Here is a 23,638-nt window from a genome sequence, read left to right as displayed (position 1 = left end):
TAAACGTGATTATTTTTGGCTTGCTGAACTTAAGCAAGTCTTAGTGTGTAGAACTACTCTTGCATATGCAGTACAGGCTCAGTTGAAAAGCAGGCCTCTACATTCATTTTTACAAAACTCCAAAAACAAACCTGTGTATACAATTAATTTCAGCTTCCAGCTGAAGTAAACACTAGTGGCAGTAAATCATCAACTACTTTTTAGTGGATTATTGATTAGAAAATACTTACGTTTGCTGTACTACGAGGGACTTAAGGCCATTGCACATTGAGTACGAAATTTTCGTATGCGTTTTTTCGTGTTCGTCAGCCTAAAAATTCCCTAACAGGACATATCACTTTGAAAGTTTTGCGTAACTTGAAAGAAGCAACGTAATATCATTTTGAAGAAATGACGCCACAAGCGTTTTTTTTTATAATGAGCCTGGATTGACACTTATGGCGCTTTTCACAGTGTAAAAGTTGTACCTGTACCTGCTTTCGTGTACTTTTTTTCACCTCCGCTGAAGTTCTGAGCGAGCTAAGGCGAGCTGAGCCGATACTAAAATGTGACGTGAAAACAATGCCGACTGCTGATTGGTCAGAGAGAATCGTCACCATTCGAGTCATCATTGCACGTGCCTGAAATAGTTTGGCCAGAGATAGTTACTAAACTTATACTATTACAGTGGCAACTCGGAAGAATACGCTGTGGTCAAACGAGGAGGTGCAGACTTTCCTTTGTTTGGTTGCCGAAGAGACGATCCAGCGATAGCTTGATTGGGCAACGAGGAACGAAAGGCGTTGCTATGACGACCGGGTACTATTTGTGCCGTTGCTGTCTGCAATGGAAAACAGTCAGTCGAGTCGAGTCGAGCTGGTAATGGTAATGGAAAAGCGCCGTTAGTTACTGTGAAACTTCAGTTGACGGTTTGGGGTTTTCCTATTTGATGCAACTGAAGTCGCAGTCAAATATGTCAATTTTAATACGGAATTCAATCAAACATTATTTGGATGCTCTTTCACATCTTGCGATATCGCAGTAGCTGCTTCTGTTCAGACGCTAGCATGGAGTGAACTGACCATCTTTTCCACTTGACTGCTATTTATAGCACAATAAAAAATGTGAATGAGACTAAAATGGATAATCTCTCGCTGTATTTGGCCAATCAGTGTTTCAGTCGTGGAAGGCCATCATTTAAAAGACATGATGGACATCATGTGACTTGACATTACATTTTTCTTTTCGAGCGTCATTGGATGTCCATAGTTTGTTAGTTAGAAAAAGAAATACTTTTGAGAAGAGCATATCACTAAAATCATAATAAGTTTGTTGAAATAATGCTCTATTTTAGAAATGCCTTGATTTTTTTTTTTTTTTTTTTTTTATTCTGTTATCAGCTACTGTATGTTTCCATCCAAAGTTGCGAATTGAACTTAAGCACAACATTCAAATATTGCATTAAAACATCACAAATAAAGCAACGTTTCCATCCCGTGTGCTCAAAGGAACCAAATCATCACTTCCTGGGAAATTGGAGCAACTTTTCTGTAATAAAATGGAAGTTGCTGCAGTCAGGCTCTATTTTCCTCCATTGTAAATGGCTTGTGTCTCAGAGCGTGCAGACGAAACTTGTTGTCTTGCCTGGTGTTTGCAAACACAATCGTGTGAGACGCTTCAGGGACGGGAATTAAACCAAATAATTTTGATGACAGACTTTGGCTCAGGCATTTCAGAAAGATCAAGCCAGATTTGGAGATGCTGTGCAATGAAATTGGGCCACTGGTTAGTCCAGTTATCCAATCACATCCTCTGTTCAGGCAAAGTCATTTGACTTTTTTGTTGTGCATCTAGGGATTTATTCGGTAAATGTTTTTCCATCATAGTTCACGCGAATATCGTCTTATCGGATAAAAAACATTATCCACAAAATGTGCATAAAAATGGAAATAGGTGAATGGAAATACATATTTTTGAATAAATTTACTGATTCTGTTTACACTTTTGACCCTTTGTTTCTGAGCAACAAGTTTGTGACGGCCACTGTTTTAGCTGGGTAAAGTCCACAAAGTGGAAATTTGTGTATGGCATGCAATGTAAGCAGACATCAACACAACAACCTAAAATAATCAAATAGCAATACCTAAAAACACTATAAAAGTCACTCAACATATTTATTATATACCTATTTGGAGTAGAAAACATAAAAGTTCACTTCCTTGTTCATTCAGTGCTTAAAATGTATGCTCAAAATGTGTTTTTGGGTCAAAACGGCTCAAAATGATGGACTGTTCACGACTGTCATCCTCGAACTGAGTTCAAACTCAGTGAAATGATAAAAGACATCACTTTAGCATTATCTTGCTTTGAAGCTCCAAAGAAACAGCCTTGAAAAAGTGAAATGTCTGACTAAAACACTTCAAAAAAAAAAAAAAAAACCTCACAAAAACAAAAAGTGTGTTTCTGAAGTGCTTTAGCGTGGTGTGCTCCCACCGGTGTTTTGTGTTTAGCCTCACGTCTAAAAGCAGGCAGAGCGGATGAACGGACGCGTCGGGGGAAGAGCGCAGGTTCACCGGCGGCCGGCCTTGACACTATTAGCCTGGGTGACACATTAACGTTCTCCAGTTTGTAATTTGTTTTTGTCTGTCATTGTGATGGATGTCTTGTTTGTTGGCACTTCCTTTTGTGCTTTAGACACATACAAATGACCAACGAAAAAAGGAACAACCAAAAAAAGAAAGAAATGGTGGCCCCAGGAATCTGTTTAAGCGCACTTCAGAAGGTGAATGAAAGTACATTTGTTTTACGCTGCTTGAAAACGATACTTTTTATTTATATATTTCTTTAGTTTTCCGTCAGTTTAATGAGGTAATTAAAGGAAATGGACAGGTCGTGTTCACGGTAGACGGAGGTGAGGTGGTTTCGGTGGCAGGTGGGACGCGGCGTGAAAGGTTTGGTTGCGATTAGAGCTGCGGGCTGACCGTTGTATTTATCACCTGTCACTCATAGAAGGCGCCCACAGCAGCTCACCTTCACACTACCTTAAATGTCACAGATCATACCCCCCTCATGCGCTCTCTTTCTCCCGTCCTCACCCGGAGCAGTTTAAACCAGAATGATTTTCTTGTTCGCAGATGTCAGGGGCTTTTCACCTGTTGCGCGTGTCACCTGAAGCCTTTTCATTTTGTTTGTTTTTCTTTTTTTTAAGGCTCCAAGGAAATGGATGGAGCCTTAAACTGCATTTTAACATGCTTTTGTGGTTACACTGTAAAAAAAAAAAATTATATTTTCAAGATTTGTTATCGCAACATTTTTTCTTTTGTCAAATCAACTTAAATAATTTATTTAGTTCAGATAACTTATTATTTTGAGTTTCTGATGATTAAATCAGTCTCTTCATTGTATTAACTCACTTTTTCCAGTTCAATCAACGTAAATTTTTAAGGCAACCAAGTTACTTAATTTTTTTAAGTTAAACCAACAATATATTTTTACAATGTAGTTTTGCACTATACACCGTATTATTATTATTGCTCTATTTCTGTTTTCTTATGGTTCAGTTTGTATCTTGTTTCGTTTTAGGACGTTTTTGGTCGTTGCTTTTAGAGGTCATCAATAGTCAATAGTTAATGTAGTTTATTTTATATAGTTTTATTATATTTCATAGTTTTTGTTAGCTATACTGCTGAGTTGTACTTTATGTGGAAGTAATGATGTGGAAATTTAAAGGCCGTTTACACACCATTTTTAAGTGAAAATGGAAAACTTTTTATGCGTTTTAGCCATTCATTTACACGACAACAGCAGTTTTGGGGGCCTGAAAATGCGAACTTTTGAACGATACCATTCTCGTATCTGTGTAAACTACAAAAATGCACATTTGTGAAAACATTGACATCTGTGCTTGAGTATTGATTAAAGATTAAAGTTTTTTTTTTTTTTAAGTAAGAAACTACACATAGCCCCTTTAAACTAGAGCCGTTTACTCCTGACACCTGCGTGTGGCGAGTTTTCAAACGACGTGGATGAAATGAAGTGGTTGCCGTTTAAAGGAGGCATTGCATCTGACACACTCTTTGAAATGAGCATGTGTCTGATGTCAGCAGCAGTTTTTGGATGCAATTACAACACTCGGGTCCTACCAAAAAACTCACCCAGTGTGCAGGGCGCATGCGTCTTCAGAAAATATGCACTCAGAAAATAATCCTACACGTTTGCCTCATTAATTCAAGCTGTGCAGAGTAGCTGTTTTAGTGCTTTTCCGCTCAGTTTTTTTAAAGACGGCACAGGTTAGTTCACTCAAAGTAATTTCAGCATGATATGCTTTTATGTGATCTGCATCTAAATGATTATTGAGCCACACTGGAAATGAGATGAGACGAAAGTGTGAAATTAAACCTAGCATTAGTACAGGTCTGCGTCGTTCTGTGACATTATAAACTAAAACACTGAATTCTTTGGGGATGTGATGGTTATGCATGTATCTATTCTAGCCTTTCATAACCATCAAATCCCAAAGTATTCAGTGTTTTAGTTTATATTGTCACAGAAATCGAATGTGCTCATTGCTAAATGAAACTATTTTAATGTTAAAATCTTTCAGACTATGTGTAATGATCTTGCCGACCTCAAACCTTTGAACGGTAGTGTATTATTTCTTATATTTGTGAAAGTTATACTTTTCAACAAAGTTAAGATCTGTCCATAGGCATGTATAATCACTTTATTCCAATGGTAGTAGGCCAACATTATTGAAATATTTGTGAAATGAGAATGTTTTCTAATTTGAAGCATGCACATCTTTTTTTTGTCAAGCTTTCCTCACATCCCCCCCATCTGTTATTGGTCTTAACAACACTATCTCACGACCAATTCGTACGAATTCGACGCATGATTAAAAAGTGGCTAATTCGTACTAATTCGTACGACCTCACTCGTAATAATTCGTACGATTTGTCTAAACCAACGTGATGGTTAGGTTTAGGGGCGGGGTAAGGGGTAGGTCATTCGTACGAATTCATACGAATGGGCCAATTCGTAAAATATGTACGATTTAGCAAAATCGTATTAATTCGTACGAGTGAGGTCGTATGAATTGTAACGAATTAGCCACTTTTTAATCATTCGTCGAATTCGTACGACTTGGTCGTGAGATCGGGTTGGTCTTAACTGTTTGAATTGCAGTTGGATGCCATCAGATCCATTTTTTTTTGTCACATTTTTGTTTGTTTTGTGGAAAATTGTACTGTACTTCAGGCACCTGCCTGAAAAGCCATTCAAAATGGTGTGAACTGTGACACTGTACAAAATATTTACGTTTGCTCCAATAAAGTAACATAACCAACAAAAATTGCGCATATTATAAAGTACAGGATGTATCGTTCAGCTACTTCAGTTGGCATGCTGACAATGTGTTGTGCTTTTGCTGGTAGACTCATGCATTTCGAAAAAGGATCTTTGAAAAAACAGACAGCCTTGAAAAAGTTTCCATACAGATTCACGCCTGGCCTTTCCATCTTGGTTTTTGCTATATATTGTTTGAATTGTACATTATGAATGTATCAATAGAAATTTGGGTTCTCCCTAAGATTAGGGTCCAATACTAACTATGACTTTTGCCTAAAAAAAACCCTGATAATTACTGCTTATTAATAGTTAGCTAGTTGTTAGGTTCAGATATGGGGTTGGATTGAGGGATGTAGAATATGATCATGTAGAATAAGGCATTAAAATGTGTTTTACAAGTACTAAAAACAGGCAATATAGTAATATGCATACTTGCACGCAGCTGTCAATAGTGAGAATTGGACCCGAAACTAAAGAGTAATCAAATTTAAGATTCCATGAAAATATTCTTACCCCATATGATTTTTTTAGATCATGTCAGTAACTTTAAATCAGCAAAGACTTATTTAGTGCTGTGTGGAAACTGCAACAGAGAACATGAATATATTCATATTATTTTATTTTATTATGCTGTTATTATTTTATTATTCCGTTGTAGGTAGTCTTTTAAATTATGGTATGCAAGCATGGTATGGCAAACTTTCAGTCCAATTAAAATCACAGCTTGCACGTCTTGTTAAAACTGCAATGAAAGTTATGGGGTAAGAGAGTACACATCACAATGTATCAATGTATACATTGAAGTGAGTGATGTTTTATTTCCAATGTATCCACTTCTTGATTTAGAGTCCCACTTTGTAAGAGTAACCGTTACAATATATATATATATATATATATATATATATATATATATATATATATATATATATATATATATATATATATTATTTTTTCCTGTGTCTATTATGTTAAATAGCAAGATGTAGTCATTGTTATGAATTTTCTTTTCTCCTTCTTTCTTTTTTTTGGTTGTGTGCTTGTGTACTACTGCAGCTTTGAGTCCAATACAAAAAATCCTGAAAAAGGAGAAACAATGTAACTAACTAATATATTGAACTTTCTCTGGATTTGTAAAAGAGCTTAATAATGCAAACTAGACTCTCTTGACAGTGACATTATATTAAAATATTTAGCATATACCTTAAGAAAAACAAAGATGCTGTCTAAGCCTTTGACTTGTTTATTAATTATAGTAATATTCACCTGTGAAATAATGAGTCATGTGATGCAATGTTTAGCAGTGTAAGTTATATGTGAAAACTGCTGTAGAATGTTCCCTTTGAGCTTTCCGCATGCCCCTGTTGTGTGTGTGTGTGTGTGTGTGTATATATATATGTATATATGTATATGTATATATATATATATATATATATATATATATATATATGAAGAGTTCAGATGCAAAAGCCTCTAAGTGCCATTTGAAATTTTCTTCTAAAATGATCATTTTTATCAAGCATGTATATTTAAGTTCAGTAATTTCACTTAAATGGCAATGAAGATTACCTATTAATTGCCATTTAAGTGAAATTACTGAACTGAAATATACAAGCTTGATAAAAATGACCATTCTAGAAGAAAATTTCAAATGACATTTAGAGGCTTTTGCATCTGAACTCTTCATATATATACAGTATATGGGGCAGTGATGTGAGATTACCACATCAAAGTTGCATGGTCCTGACTTCCATCTCGGCTTCATAACTATGCTACAAAGATAAAATGCGATAGCAGGATCTTTTCGGTTTCCTAATCCGTAGAGCTGAGGATGAAATCTTATTTAAAGATCTGGTATGGTGGAGTCCTTGCTTTGATAAGAACGCACAACCTGGCAAGTTTTGCTCACGGTGTCACAGCTGTGTACAACTGCAGGCAAAATAAATAAAAACACCTCTTGGCAGGTGAACCCTAGAGGAATGACGCATCCCACATTTCAATTAAAGCGTGGTTTGTGTCATAATCTTCTGTCATTCAGTCTAGTCAGGCATGAAATGATTGCTTCAAAAACAGAAACCCTGTCTCTTTAAAAGACAAAGATTGTTTTAATGAACGAACTGCATTAGTTTTGCATTTTTTTGGAATAGGAAAAAAGACCTTTGTCAAGGTGTGTCATTGGATGTCACTGTATCACTCTATTGCTCTCTTGCATAAAGTTGAGCTCTGTTGCATCACCAGTCTGAGGAAATCTCACATTGAAAAGAAAGATATCAGATCACTTTGTCGATGCAAATCATTTGAACATGTATAAACAGGTTGATTCTGCAGGTAAAAGAAGTCTTAGTTAAAAGGTACTCGCTGTTGTGTAATGATGCAATATTTATGTCAGGTGATTCGATCACAAGATGGCCATGCATCTTTTCATATTATTGTGGACACCTGCATTTAGCACTGTTCACATATGATCAGATCACTTGAGACCGATGCTCCTTAAGTCCGTGCAATTCTGACGTTTCTCCTGCACAGACGAAACCTTTCTGTACAGAAGGCAGACTGCAAAAGCTGTTTCTTGAATTAGAGCTTAATTAATGGACAGTATTCATCTGGAGTCTATCCACTTGACCATTGATTTTCAATATGCTGAAACTGTGAGAAATATTGGACAGGAATATTTAGAGCTAATTAATACGCAATACAAAGACGGCATCACGTAAGAGTACAGAGATTCCAAGTTCAAGTTTGTTTCCAAACATCTAGAAGCCTTTTTCTGCAATCAGAACTCAAGAAGTTTTGGCAAAGTTACACACTGTAACATTTTCTTCGAGAAACAAAGCAGAAAAACAATATAAATAACTTGACGATTTTAAATTACTAGCATCCTGTCTAAGCCTAAATATATGCAATGATATTTACAACATATAGTATAAATATAGTATAAATTCAGGCCACTTTTTGAGATTAAATTGCAAAAAGAGGCTCAAATCTCAATGAATTCACTTATATATAAGTGAAACATCTTCTAAGAGGAGATCAAGTTTTACTCACTATTTGGTTGTGAGTTAAAACACAGTTTTTGCGTGTGGAATTCAAACTTAGCCCTTTACAGAAGAGGGCGGTGCCTTTACATCTCGCGCTTCAGATACTCCACCAACGACAAAACTGACAATCTCACGCAGCCAAAATGTCAGAAATTGTACACTGATGGAGAAATTTAAAGGAATAAGTTACAACCTTTAGAATACAACTGGACGTTTCTGAATGGTTAGTGGATATATTTGAGCCCGTTCTCATACTGTAGGTGACGCCATATGACATTGCGTTGAAATGCTACGCACATGGCACCCTTTAGCGTCAATATAACACGCAGAACCCAAGGCGTCATACAGGTGACTGGCATCCTTTAGAGTTAATATGAGACGCAGACCCTACCCATAACAGTGCGTGTTATATTGATGCTAAAGGGTACCATGTGCGTAATATTTCGACGAAATGTCATGTGGCGTCACCTATATGACGCCAAAGGATGAGAATGTGTTGTATATTTTTGTAGTTGTTGTGGAGTCAACTCATCGACTAGCATATACCGTCATGTTAATCTTTTGTGCAAAATCCAGCATCGAACTGACCCTCGTTTGCGAAACAGTCCGGCGTAATATGATTTGCGCAAATTTATACCACTTTACCGACATTCTTCGACACATTTCCTTCATAAGTAAAGTTCAACCACTGTGTCACCAGTGGCTCAGATGTGTAGAGTATATGCAGACTCTTATTTTGGTTGGTATATCCAATAGCAATACATTTGTGCTGTTTTTTTGTTTTTTTTGGCATATACATTGTATCTCAAGCTGCTACAGCCAAGGAGGTAATCCATCAGCCGGAAGTTGAAGCCTCGCGAGAGCCACCATTGTAGCAGAACTTCACCTGCTGTTAGCATCCCATTGACTCCCATTCATTTTGGTGTCACTTTGACAGCGAATAACTTTACATCCGAGGCGTGCAAAGACTTAATTTGTCCATTATTTATTTCTAAAGAAACACGGCAATGTATAAAATGATCCATTACTTTGTATCTTACGTTACGGCCCCGTTCAAGCCATTTTTGTAAAAATAGGCTAAAGATTGCGTCATAACCACGGGACTTTCTGTTGCACAATAGACCATTTCACAAGATGTAAACACTGGTCCAGAAACACTTCCTGTTTCAGTTTGTAACTGTTTTCTTTATTTCACATGTAAAGAAAACATCTTAAAGATGTTTGTTTAACTTTTTGATTCAGTTTTAAATGTTCTGTTGGTTGTATTTTATCCCAGCCTTTATGTAGTGTTAAAAAACTGAAACAGGAAGTGCTTCTGGACCAGTGTTGTTTACATCTTGTGAAATGGTCTATAGAGACATTACCGTATAGACAGGAGTAGAAGCTCACAGGCAATCTTTTACTGTCTATGAGGCAATCAGGGGGGGCATGAAGGCACAAAGTGAAGGTAGAAGCCCATCAATAGAGTCCATAAAAGCAACGGGACAAAATATTTCAAGAACGTTTTTGAGGAATTAGGTGATTCAGATTTGTCTTGCCACAGCTACTAGAAGATTTTAAGTTTGAGCCTGCGCAGTCACTCAGACATCAGACAGGAAGTGCAATAATCAGGCTTCAGTCTTCTTCGTTGAAATCAATGGGTCACTGTGTCCTTTTTTTTTACTGTCAATGGCTACAGCGAGTAAACAGAAGTGGCGGACGGCTACAGCTCACTGAGGGCGGGATATATGCTAATAGGGCAGATCGTCACGAGTCATGGGTTGGGCTTCTTACATAAGAGTATAGGCGGAAATCTGGAACCACTTGTTTGGAGAGACTTTGATTTATGGGGATTATAACATTTTTACTATTATAGGCTGATTGTTTACACACACTGAATGTTCAAACACCTTATAAAACAGTGTATCCCCTTTAATACAGTACTAGGTGTAATTATGGTGTGTTAATGTACACATTTGTCATCCATTTTCTTTTCCAGCAGTTGCAATCATAAGAAGTCAAGCTCTCACTAAAGTTGGTTCGTAGTAAATACCTGCTGATGAGCGGGAAATGAGGAGCGGGTGTTTTCCTCGGCACGGTTTGTGCAAAATCACTGAACCTGCTGGCTGCGTACACTTACACGGAAAATCAGGGTCTCCGAGGTGCTGTGAAAAGCTGGAGGAGCCTGTCAGTTCATATAAAGCCAAGCTCTGGAGAGGTGTAACTCCACTTAGGACTGCCTGGGCTAAAACGGCCTTGCCACATTTTGATGGGCAGCCCTAGTCTCGATTGTGCACGACTAGTTGCTGACTGGCATTGTGCAAAGCATAACGCTCTGATGTGCCCATTTGCACGGCAATTACTGAGCTGGGTGTTTTGAGAGGGGGCCAAGTTTCATCGCAGGGATACATAGTCTGAATAATGCACTGAACAACACTTCATTAATAGAGACAAAATCTTTCCGTTATCAAAGCGAATTTGTAACGAGACAACAAGCAATTAGCGCATTTATGCTGCGTCCTGGGTAATGAATCTCATGAAATATGGACCGATCACAAGTGATGTCTTTGTCTAGTCTTGCCTCATTGACGGCGCCTTGAAATTGATGGTTCACGTCAAGCAAGTTGGAATCAGTGGAAGTTGGCGGTTGGAGCATCCGCTGATGAAAACGTACAGCTTGGAGCCAGACCTTGTGCACTCAGTGAAGTGTGAAAGCAAATTGGTCAGCATGATCTTCTGTAATAGTTTGTCGGCTACTGAGGCCCCTTCTATAATAAAATCCGTCTTTGTGATGTTCTTCAGATATCAGGAAGGCTAACCGATAAAGCAGATAATCTCCTGCCAACCCGCTTTCTAATATCCCAGCGATATCCAGATATATGGCTTTTAATATGCCTCTCTCTGCAGGAGTTTGTTTTTAAAGTTGCAGCCAGGGTTTTTAGACGTGAGCAGAGAACGTTAACATTATACGTTTGGATATTTGGATTCGGACACCAGGCATTTGCATTTGATTGCGGCGTAAAACCAGCCCTCAGTACCTGAAACTACCTGATTTATCCAAACAATGCAGGAGTCACATGTCAAAGGTTGAAGGGAGATGATTTCATCAAACAACATGCGGCGCTACGCACATGATTAAAGTCACAGCGTAGTGAGTCCAATGCTAACAAAGAAGAGTGACATGTTTCTTTCTCTTCCCTACCCCCAACCTGAAAAAGTACATCATAAAAGCCCTGACAGCAGCTCCGAGCTGTAGGAAAGGATACCTGGTGGTAAATAATTCAAAGATATGCTGTGCATGTTTAAGTGTGCCAGGAAAGTCTGTTAGTCTGCACTGGGGAGCTCGATGGGACTTCTTCAGTCAGAAAGAAGAAATGCTGCTTTTTCCTCCCTCACTTTCTTTGGAGTTTGCCTTCACATGCACCCTTACTGCCGCCTTCTCTCGTAACAGCCTCCTAGTGCCCTCAGGGCAGAGGGTGAGGGGAGATGGGTAGGTTTGGTGAGGATGGTGTCCCTGTATCTTGGGTATCACTGCTCTTGATCTTTATCTCACAGTCAAGTTTTCAATCAAGTCCTTGAAAGCACAGGGTTCCTTCACGTCATCTACGCATGAGCCTGAAACACAGAGACTCCAGATTAGAGCAGGCTGCCGGTTAACTTTATCTCCCTATCCTCCTGTTGTTGTGAGATACAGAGGGCTCCAGAAAAGGAAAAACAGACCATGTTGGGCAGGTGCGAATGTTTATTTCAAGTTAAAGATCACAATTCTCCTTGGTCTCTCAGAGGTCAGCCTGGATTGGTTCCAACCGAGCGCTTGTTTTATTGAAGAACTAAAAGATCTTTTTTGTGTAGTTTGAAGGTATCATTTTGTTGGAGGGGTGAGCTGGGAAAGGATTTAGACAGATCAATGGGCTCCTGTTTGAATCATGTGTCATGGCCGGCACATCTATTGAATTGTGCGGACAGTGGCAAACATTTCCAAGAGCCATCAATGAAGTATTGCAAATATTATTGAAATGAATTTAAGGATTGGCACAAATTTAATTAGTATTTCCTTGGTAAATTTGCAGCTACGGTGCTATAATGCTTCAGTATGGTTTCCAGGCCATTGGTATGCAGTTAAGGTGTTCCGCAAGAGTGTTATCTGTGGTTGCTTACTTGCCTCATTTAAAATATCCCATTCCCATTGTTGATATTCAGGTCCATAGTTAGGGCTTAGGTCCCTTCAATTTGGGATTTTGGGGGTTTGAGAAAGTAATTGCTTCGGTAATTAGATAAATGCACTAGAACATTATATATCACAGTGAACTTGTGGCTCAAAGTTCAATCTTGTAATTTTTAAACAACTTCGCAGCAAATCGAAAAACCCATTTGCAGTTGTTCAGCTTAGAAAACCTGATTTCTAGCTTTACCTGACTCTGAATTTCTTTCTTTATTGCCTCGTCTCTAACCTTCACACGATGTCCCCCTCATGGTTTTCGTTTCTTCATCCTGCCTTTCCTTTGATTGACGGCTTGTGTTATCTGCGGATCTTCACCATACGATTTCTCTAGCAAGGCTTGGGGAAACTCAGAGAGCTTCTGCTATCTTCTCGAGCCTGCGGCCAGCATCAGGGATAGCTAAAGCTGACACTGGGGCTTGGGTCTCTTATCTCCCTCATTTTAAACAAGAACTCAGAATCCACCCCCATCTCCGAGTTAATTGCTGGAGGACAGTAAAATTCCAGGGACCCAATCTCCATTTAGCCCTTCACACCAAGAAGAAAAAAAATATGTTTAAGCATATTAGTGTTATTATTCTTATGTGGTCAGGCATGTGCAACCTGCATTCTGCAGGATTCATGTTGACCCACTTCCGGAAGAGTCTGGTTTGTGGGAGAAGGGGCCGTGCAGGACGTCATCTTTGGAGACTAAGCTCATAGGAAGTTCTCTATCTTGACGGGCTACTCGAGAGGTTTACATTACTGTCTTGTTTGAAAGAGGTGCAATATTAATTTTCATTTTTTAATGCGTTCTTTGCGTATCATGCCTCCTCTTTGCATACTGATTTGTTCTTAAATGTAAAAAAATGAGTACAATGCCAAGGCATGCTAGCTGATGGGATTAATTGTATAGCATGGGATTTTCACGAACGTGGGTGTACGTGAGAATGCCTGTGACATCCGATGGTGACAATTAGTGGAGAAACAGTCTGAGTGTGCATAATGCTGACCTTAATTACATGTTAGCGATGTTGCCTTAAGGAAAGCCTAATTTGAATCAAGCAGGTCCCTACATGGAATATGGTCGTGTGGTAAGATTCACTATGCTAAACTCTCTAACAGGAAGTAGGCCAAATGAGAGTTTTTATGAGTGTTCATGAGCTTATATTTGTCATTGATAATCATGTTTAAGATGCATTTGATTCTTTTGATGTTGGCGTGACAGTTGGGTGGATTATTGTTATTAATAGTATTAGATGATGCATCTGATTTAATCTATCTTCTAGGCTGATTGAAGATCTGGGGAGTTGAAAACATCATAATCTTTAAGATATTTTGAATCCTCATTAAATATCTATTGCACATTTAAACATACTTGCTTTCCAGAGGAGCTTCCTTGCGCTTTTATTCTCTCAGTATCGCGGTTTCTTGTCTCCTTCCTTTGGGCTCTAATTAAAGTTGGACAAAAACATTTTGCTTATGCCACAGTGGCAAGACTACGCCTGTGTTTCTTCTCCCAAGGTAGAGGAATTGCAAGATGTATTAATTCCTGATCCAGACATAGTGTCTGCGTCCCATGGTATTACAGTTCTCCGATTTGGGAGTTCAGTGTGATTGTTTTTTTGCCAGGTGAAGTTTTATAATTCATTGCTGCCAAATGTGATGATCAAAAACACCCACGGTTGTTGCATGGCTCAAAGGCATTTCTTCTACAATGCACGTTTTGCTCATTGTGGCTTTGTTGTTATTGTTAGTGCTTGCTTTTTATAAACATCTAACCTAAGTATTAAACTTAAGCATGTCACTTATACTCTTAAATTGTGCAGCTATTGGGTGTTTTTAATGATCATATATGTGGATTTGTGGAAATTTTCTTCATAAAATGTCAAAATCTGGTTTATGATTATAATGTCTGCAACCAGAGCGGAAACACTGATGTGAGAAACCAACAGGAGGGTGATTGCTCAATAAATTTTGTTACTTTGTACCAAACTGCTATTGAACTTGTGAAAATAACTCAATCTAAACGGTTAAAGACTTTTGTAGGCATTTTTTTTTTTTTTTTTACAATTTTTGTCCTTGCTTCATCCTTTGCAGTGTCTTATCTTGAATTCATGTACATGTACTCATTTGCAGACACTTTAATTTAATTCAGGATATGCATTTTCAATGTAGGCTACATTTCTGTTGCTAGCATCATGCTAAGCTTGGACTCATAGCTGTAGCGACTACAGTATCACGGTTTAGGAGTGAACAGTCCTATATCATAAAACACTCTACCAAAATCATCTGTGGCGGATATGTTTAATCAGATTATGAAAACATGGATCTAAATGGTAGCTGGTGTTATATAAAGCTACTTAGCAATTCAGTCCCCGTTAGAGGGTGTGTGTGACTGCACTAGATGGGGAGGGCGACCGAGCTTCAGGCTCCTGAATTAACATTAAACTTGATCCGACCTGCACCCTACAGACTAATGTAACGTCATTTGTCCTTAGTAGGATATGTGTTTAGGCATTCTTTGGAAACGCTGTGCCTCATACTGGCTGTTTACAAATAATAGTGGCCATTAATTATGCCACATTAACATTGAGGTATAAATTCTGTAACCCTGAGTGAGGAGGGAAGTCATTTTTTTTGCTTATGAACTATATTTTGATATGCAGCGCCCTTTGTTTTGTGTGAATTATTCATGCTAATAGTCTTTTTTTATAGGCATTGTGCTGTGAAGGTTTTTATCCCCCCCTTTTTTGCATTAGCTTTTAGAATTCTACTGTAGTTGGTGAGAGACAAGTGTGTCTTGCGTTTGGATCTGAGAAGCAGTGCAAGGAGACAGAATGCTGAGGGTAGTCAAGTTTGCTTTACTGAGACAACTGTTAGAAATGTTTCACCACAACTTAGCATTTCGGGAAAGCAAGAGAACCTGAAACAAATCGCATCCAGTACAACGGTGTGCAAAGAACTTCACATCCAGACATTTTGAGTCTATAAAGACAGCGAGGTGGTAGATATTTTCATCAGTTGTCCTGCAGAAAAAAATTCTCAGTTTTATAATGCATTATTCATTAGTGCATGCTATTCCAAAGAAAAATCTTATTTGTCTGCTTAATCTTTCACCAAAATGCCTCTGAAACAACATTTTTGTGTTTTCAGAATGCCTTTTTAGGGGATTTACATTCAAGTCTGTCCATTTTTATCACTCACTTTTCTCATATACTATGGTAGGCTAAGCCTATTATAAGCCTATTACAAGCCTATTGTATATTTTAGGTCTTTTAGAATGTTTTTTGTTTGTTTGTTTGTTTGTTTGTTTTTTGTGGGAAATTGCATATGTGCAGGTACATCCCTCATCTGTTTGTATCTCATCTTATCGTAAATGGAGAAAAGTTGCTCCGGCTACTTTGACGTGTGTATGTGAGATGAATAAAATCATGGAAATATGTCTCTTAACAGAATTCAAATGGATTGTGAATGCTGTTTTACGTAGAATAGTAAGATACACTTTGTTGCATCACTAAAAGCTGTCTTGCCCCAAACTTGCTCCATTTGTTGAGCCAATGTTGTTGCGTCAAAGTGGTCGAGATGGTTTGATAGGCCATGTCTTTCACCTGTGCTGTCGTGCTGTTATAAACTCAGGCTGTTATTGAAGTTGTTTGCGAAACCTTTGTTATCCAGTCTTGTTAGATTTTTAGATTCTGTTCACTCCCCCCCCCCCCCCCCCCCCTTAAATTACTTTCATACACGTTAATGCTCACAGATACTGTACAATCCTCCTTCTCAAATACACTTGAGATGATTTGTTTTAGCCCACTAGACAACTCCCTTCTCAGATCATTCCATTGCTCAGATGAAAGGCCCCTGTCTGTTCAGATTATCTTCAAGCTAGAAAAAAAGGGGGGTGAGGGGCTGAAAAGAGGAAAAGGATGGAGAGAGAAAGAAATAAAAGTGAAAAGAATGAGTAATGCTTTGGAAAGCCTGAATTAAACTGCTTAATTATGCATCCTTCATACATTAATCTTTCATGATTTGGGAACTAACATTGTCAATTATACAACGCTTCCAAACATTGGAAAAACTGGAATAAGAGATGCCTGAAAAAAATAAATAAATAAATAAATATATGAAAGGCCAAGATACAGAATACACATCCTGAAGAAGACGATAAGCTGGATGAATCTCATATTCTTCCCCATCTTCATTGTTATTGCACTTATTGTTGTCAAACACTTTCCTTTCTCTACCTCTACTATTCTCTCTCTCTCTCTCTCTCTCTCCCTCTCTCTCTCTCTCTCTCTCTCTCTCTCTCTCTCTCTCTCTCTCTCTCTCTCTCTCTCTCTGCATTGTCATTAACAGTCTAATGGCATGTGATGTTTTGGGCTGTTTGCTGGCTATAATTACCTGATGAAATGTTAATGTGCAGTGGCAGGAGGCATAGCGGGGAGCGGAGTGAACCAAATAGGCTAAAGGGATCTCTGACCATGATCCGCTGAAGCGCAACAGTGGGAACCAGGTGAATCCGGGTGTGATTGTGTGTGTGTTTGTGCTACTCACTGGATTCGATTGTCTTGATCTTTACATTAACCACCCCGTGAGGCGAGCTATGTGATCTCATGTACTCACGGACTGCTCAGTTCAACTCGCTCATGATGCCATCATAGTTTAATGAATTTGATATTACAAAGGTCACCACATGGATTGCATTGCTGATGTGGGTTAGGGATGCATCAACATAAAACAAATCTGGCTGTTACTATATAAGCCATACAGTTTGTTTCGGTTTTAATTTTGAACATTAGCTAGGCCTACCTACAATAGTAAGTACGGACAATGAACAATACTTCTACAGCATTTATTAATGTGAAACGTACACTGTGTACCTTTTTTGTTCAAAATGAACACAATTTTTATGAGTAGTAAATTTTAAAACCCTTCTTCCTGTTTTCGTCGTACCCTGGTTCACTGTGGTAAGCCTATTGTATATTTTTGATCTGTTAGAATGTTTTTTGCGGGAAATTGCGTACATACAGGTACGTCCCTCGTTCGTGTGTGTCTCGTCCTTATTCTAAATCGAGAAAAGTTGCTCTGGCTACTTTGACGCGTGTATGGTGTGGTAGTGGAAGAGGTTAGTTGTCATAATGAGCGAGAAAGGTTGATGGTGCAGCTAAATCTCCAACGTCCAGGGAATAACCCATTTTAAAGGATTAGTTTACTTTTCAAAAAACTTTTGCTGATGATTTACTCACCCCCATGTCCTCCAAGATGTCCATGTCTTTCTTTCTTCAGTCGAAAAGAAATTAAGGTTTTTGATGAAAACATTCCAGGATTTTTTTTTCCCTATAATGGACTTCAATGGGAACCAAACGGTTCAAGGTCCAAAAGAAACTTTCAGTACAAACTGCAAACTTGTTCAAAGGGCTTTAAACGATTCCAGACGATATATAAGGGTCTTATCAAGCGAAACGATCGCTCATTTTTTTTTTTAAATAACAAAGTTTAAGTTTTATAAGATCAAACGCTCGCCTTGCTCTGTTCTGTGGTGCACGTTCGTGACTCTCCTGTTCGAACTCATTCAACAAAATGAACAAATCTTTTTCCGAATCAATTCGTTCGTTTCTTTCGCCGAATGAACCAAATGACTCGGAAAAAGATTTGTTCATTTTGATGAACGAGTTCGAACAGGAGTGCGTTACAGAACAGTGCAAGGCAAGCGTTTTAGGTTATAAAACTTAAACTTTGTTATTTATTTATAAAACGAGCGATCGTTTCGCTTGATAAGACCCTTATTCATCATCTGGAATCGTTTAAAGCCCTTTGAACAAGTTTGCAGTTTGTACTTAAAGTTTCTTTTGGAACTTGAACCGTCTGGTTCCCACTAAAGTCAATTATATGGAGAAAAATCCTGGAATGTTTTCATCAAAAACCTTCATTTCTTTTCGACTGAAGAAAGAAAGACATGGACATCTTGGATGACATGGGGGTGAGTAAATTATCAGCAAAAGTTTTTTAAAAAGTGAACGACTCCTTTAAACAAAAAAAAAGTCTGCTTGCTAAAAGTGAACAGGGCTCGTAATAAAACAAGAATCAACATTAGCTTGGCTTTTCTGAGATGGCGAGAACTGCAAGATTGTTGTAAAATGCCATTTTTATTACTCAGCAGGGGAATAAGAACATTTTATTGAACATATAACCTGCCATATTTAGCTCTTCAACTGAGTTCATTGTAAAGAATTATGTGAAGGATCATTTTCATCCGCACATTCACGCAGAGCTAAAGAACAACCCAATGCATGCAGTTTTTTGTGTGTGTGTGTGTGTTGTTTTTAACCACTTGAGGGTCAAAAGTTACGTAGTGTACCTTTAATTTCAGTATTTATTAATATATATATTTTTATATATATAAAATTGTGTATCTGTTAGGTGATGCGCTGTGGACTAACAAGAACAAACAAGGAAGAATAGTATTTTATTATTAACACAAAAAAGTATTGCTCTTTGTTAGTTCATGTCAAACTGTCAATAAACAACGCATTCTCATCCCAAGGCGTCATCTAACTGACAATGTTGACCATGCTTCAATATCTGACACTTTAGGCACCCTTTAGCGTTAGTTATCCTAGGGCGCGATTAGATATTGAAGCATGGTCAAAATGCTTCCCAAGGCGTCAGTTGGATGACGCCTTGGGATGAGAATGGGCTGCAATAAAACTATAGATTCAATAATTTTACATCCTTTAAGTGTATGTAGGTATTACAGGATTATAATGTGCAATTTTTAGATTGCTAAAGATTACATTTAATATTGTTATTAAATTAGTGTGTTTAAAGATTCAATTTTAGAATTACATTGTAATGTAATTTAAATGTAAAAAAAATAGCAAGCATAATTCATGTTGACCAATACATTTAATTACATCTTTAACTCTACAGTCATAATTTTGGGCTCTAATGAAACGTTACACTTAGAGATATTATAATCCTTCCAGATTCACTGTCAATAATTGCTAACACATAGTAAGTGAAGCTTAAAACACATTATAGTGTTGTTGTTTTTTTTGTTGTTTTTTTTTCAATTCTTGAAACCAAACTTTCTACAAATAAAGAGACAAAACAAGTTCTATTGAATTTTGAAAAAATAAAATGATTTAAATAAAATATAATTTTCCCAAAACCAGTATATCAATGTATATTAGCCCTAATATGTTAATGCCATGAAATGGTTTGAGTTTAAGTTGGAATTTACGTTTAATAGGTTGCATAACTTGCATGGACTCATTTTATGGAAACGAAATACTTATTGTGTTTGTCATTTTTTTTGGCATGCTCCTCTTATCAGACACTGACTCCCATTTTGATATCATAGGATCTTTAAGGAGTTATTTAATCTTGCAGGAAACCGTATAGACGACCTCATTTTGGACAGTCATGAGCAAATTTATATTCTTGCACATCTCAGCAATGCACCGTGTCATCTGCAGATCGAGTTTCATGAAGCGTGCAATCAATAAGACACCACAAATGGCAGGGCAAGCAATACCCGAAGCCTGGCATCAGTGGGTGGACTTCATTAGTGGCGATCTCCTCCCGAGACGCGCTCCGTGGCTCTTGGAGATGGACTGTGTTTTGACCCGGTGTCAAGTCCCTGATGCAGGAGGGCATTCCGACTGCCCCGCCAGGGCACTGTGGGGTTTCACAGCATGCCTGCTTCCGGACCGCTCCAGAACAAAGGCCCTGACTGGGGCCAAGACCTGCCGCCGCTTCTCTGAGCTCGTGCCACAAGCAAACATATACTCTTGCACAACCACACACCATTGAACACCACATACACAGGACGACGGCGGCTCTCTTGGGGCCCTTTTGGCCCGGCATATGACGGTACCCAACAATAGCCTTCAGCAGATGCCCGCGGTCCACTGCCAAAACAGATGGGAGGACCGGAGTGGATTTGGACGACCGAGGCGGTCGCCCACAGCGCCAGCTTAAGACCTGGGGCTGTCAGGAGAGTGTATGGAGATAAATGAACATAGCGGGGGGGCAAAACAGAGGGCAGTGCCAGGGTCCAGGAACAGCTTGCAGAGGGACAGGCTTGAAAGAGGCGAGGCGCACGCAGAGGATACCAGGGGCGAGCTGGATGCCCACCAAGACTAATCCTCCACCTGAGGACAGGGAGATGGTGGTGCCCGAAGCGAGAGAGAACATGAGTGGACGACATGCTGGAAAATTAGACCCTTATGGATGCATGAGAAACAATGAACGACTGAAAAGAAGCAATACTTACAATGCATGAGCTCGATAACTAGCCTTGATCTTTACGTTGTCCGTCCCGCTGTGCAGGTTACGTGACTTGCCGTACAACCACCTGCCAGGCTGCACACAACGCGCGCACAAGGGGATCTAAAATAGACAGATAACGATGTCACAAGGTCAATGAATTCATTGCACATATGCAGTTTGTGACCTTAAAGATCCGAGGAATGGTTTGAGGCATGCACTAGAACGCAACTGTTGGCTTTCAGAAGTAAAAAATCGTGTTTATTTTTAAATGCGTTTTTAATGCTTTTGCTGAAGCCATCTATCATTTTCTGCTCACATCTGCTAGACTGGGATAGATGTTAACCAGTAGCCACAATTCAATGTATTTCTGATACTTAGATACACTTAAAATCCAAGGTTGTAAACGAGTCCCAGTCTTAAGCTCTGTTTCCACCTGATATGAAGATGTGTTTTTGTCGATTGGATCATAAGTGGATGTGTGTAAATTGATGAGTCTACACCTGGTGTTTAAATCTTCCCAGCTTTCGTTTCTACTCTGATGACCATGTTGAACGATGTGAGTGCGTGTTAGAAATGCTTTGTATAATTTTCATCTTCAAACCAAACTTGGGTCTTCAGCCGGCAAAGTTTAAATCCCGTCTGGCTAACACACTTCCCTTGATGTTTACATTTTAGGTCAGTAGGTGGAGAGTAGGCGGTCTTTTGTGGCTGTTTGAACACATCCAACCACATGAGCGTTAAGACTACAAAAGCGATCCGGTTGAACTCGTTTTTGACTACTTCTGGAAGTGGTTGAAAGTGGACAAGCTCCACACCTTTTAGACCCCATTTACACCTGTATTTAGCATCATCCACTTGTGATGCGATCGACCAAAACGCGTCTTAATACCAGGTGGAAACAGGGCCTGAAATGCATATTTGAGCTGTTTTAACTGAAAGCAACAGTTTTGTCTCCAGATACACACTAGTAATGTTTTTCTTTTTCTTTTCTAAGTAACATTTATAAAAGCTACTTAAATTTCCTAATTGAACTAAGGCCTAATTCATATAAGCCCTGTCTGTGAAACCAAGCCTATGTCTTATGGATTTGGACTGTTTATTAATTATATATATATATATATATACACTCACCGGCCACTTTATTAGGTACCCCATGCTAGTAACGGGTTGGACCCCCTTTTGCCTTCAGAACTTCCTCAATTCTTTGTGGCATAGATTCAACAAGGTGCTGGAAGCAGGGAGTTTGGTCCATATTGACATGATGGCATCACACAGTTGCCGCAGATTTGTCGGGTGCACATCCATGATGCGAATCTCCCGTTCCACCGCATCCCAAAGATGCTCTATTGGATTGAGATCTGGTGACTGTGGAGGCCATTTGAGTACAGCGAACTCATTGTCATGTTCAAGAAACCAGTCTGAGATGATTCCAGCTTTATGACATGGCGCATTATCCTGCTGAAAGTAGCCATCAGAAGTTGGGTACATTGTGGTCATAAAGGGATGGACATGGTCAGCAACAATACTCAGGTAGGCTGTGGCGTTGCAACGATGCTCAATTGGTACCAAGGGGCCCAAAGAGTGCCAAGAAAATATTCCCCACACCATGACACCACCACCACCAGCCTGAACCGTTGATACAAGGCAGGATGGATCCATGCTTTCATGTTGTAGACGCCAAATTCTGACCCTACCATCCGAATGTCGCAGCAGAAATCGAGACTCATCAGACCAGGCAACGTTTTTCCAATCTTCTATTGTCCAATTTTGATGAGCTTGTGCAAATTGTAGCCTCAGTTTCCTGTTCTTAGCTGAAAGAAGTGGCACCCGGTGTGGTCTTCTGCTGCTGTAGCCCATCTGCCTCAAAGTTCGACGTACTGTGCGTTCAGAGATGCTCTTCTGCCCACCTTGGTTGTAACGGGTGGTTATTTGAGTCACTGTTGCCCTTCTATCAGCTCGAACCAGTCTGGCCATTCTCCTCTGACCTCTGGCATCAACAAGGCATTTCCGCCCACAGAACTGCCGCTCACTGGATGTTTTTTCTTTTTCGGACCATTCTCTGTAAACCCTAGAGATGGTTGTGCGTGAAAATCCCAGTAGATTAGCAGTTTCTGAAATACTCAGACCAGCCCTTCTAGCACCAACAATCATGCCACGTTCAAAGTCACTCAAATCACCTTTCTTCCCCATACTGATGCTCGGTTTGAACTGCAGGAGATTGTCTTGACCATGTCTACATGCCTAAATGCACTGAGTTGCCGCCATGTGATTGGCTGCTTAGAAATTAAGTGTTAACGAGCAGTTGGACAGGTGTACCTAATAAAGTGGCCGGTGAGTGTATATATATATATATACATATATATATACAACAATGTGTATATATATGTATGTATTAGAGCCCGACCGTTAAATGATTTTGAAGGCCGATACCGATTGGTTTTAAAATCTGATATTCCGATATATCGGCCGATATTATTATAATTTTTTTTTATTTCAGAAATGCGCAACAAAATATTAACAGATTTCCCTAACATTAGTTATTTGTAGTTAATTATGAGTTTTAACTAAAATAATATGATAATGCATAACTGGTTCTCTCTGCCCGACTCTGGCTGGATCAGCAGGTTGCAGGATGTGTGGCGCGTTATATACGAGTGTTGCCAACAGGGACGGTGTAGAGTGCCCTCTGGTGGACAAGCTATACAACTCCAACACTCATGACATGGTTGAGGCGTGATTCGTCCATATTTATTTTATTTTTGAAATATTCATTTATCTGTCGATATTTTAGAATAACGCTTAATATTGGCCGATAATATCGGCGTGC

At 39.0% G+C, this 23,638-nt stretch overlaps 1 protein-coding gene and 1 long non-coding RNA gene across 3 annotated transcripts in view; one reads left to right on the top strand and one right to left on the bottom strand.

The window, feature by feature from the left end:
- Window positions 1-23,638, top strand: part of robo2 (roundabout, axon guidance receptor, homolog 2 (Drosophila)) — a 485,230-nt gene that overhangs the window by 102,200 nt on the left and 359,392 nt on the right. The gene's annotated exons all lie outside the window — the stretch shown is intronic.
- LOC148973328 (uncharacterized) overlaps window positions 19,663-23,638 on the bottom strand; it is a 28,796-nt gene continuing 24,820 nt past the window's right edge. The window contains exons 3-4 of the long non-coding RNA XR_016146827.1: window positions 20,816-20,931; window positions 19,663-20,693 (exon numbers count right to left, since the gene is read on the bottom strand). This is a non-coding gene — a long non-coding RNA (uncharacterized LOC148973328). The remainder of the gene's footprint in view (window positions 20,694-20,815; window positions 20,932-23,638) is intronic.

This window comes from Pimephales promelas, chromosome 16 (genome assembly GCF_988280905.1).
Source record: "Pimephales promelas chromosome 16, fPimPro1.hap1.1, whole genome shotgun sequence".
NCBI lineage: Eukaryota > Metazoa > Chordata > Actinopteri > Cypriniformes > Leuciscidae > Pimephales > Pimephales promelas.
The sequence above is the reverse complement of the archived record's forward strand: the minus strand, read 5'-3'. Positions and strand labels throughout refer to the sequence as shown.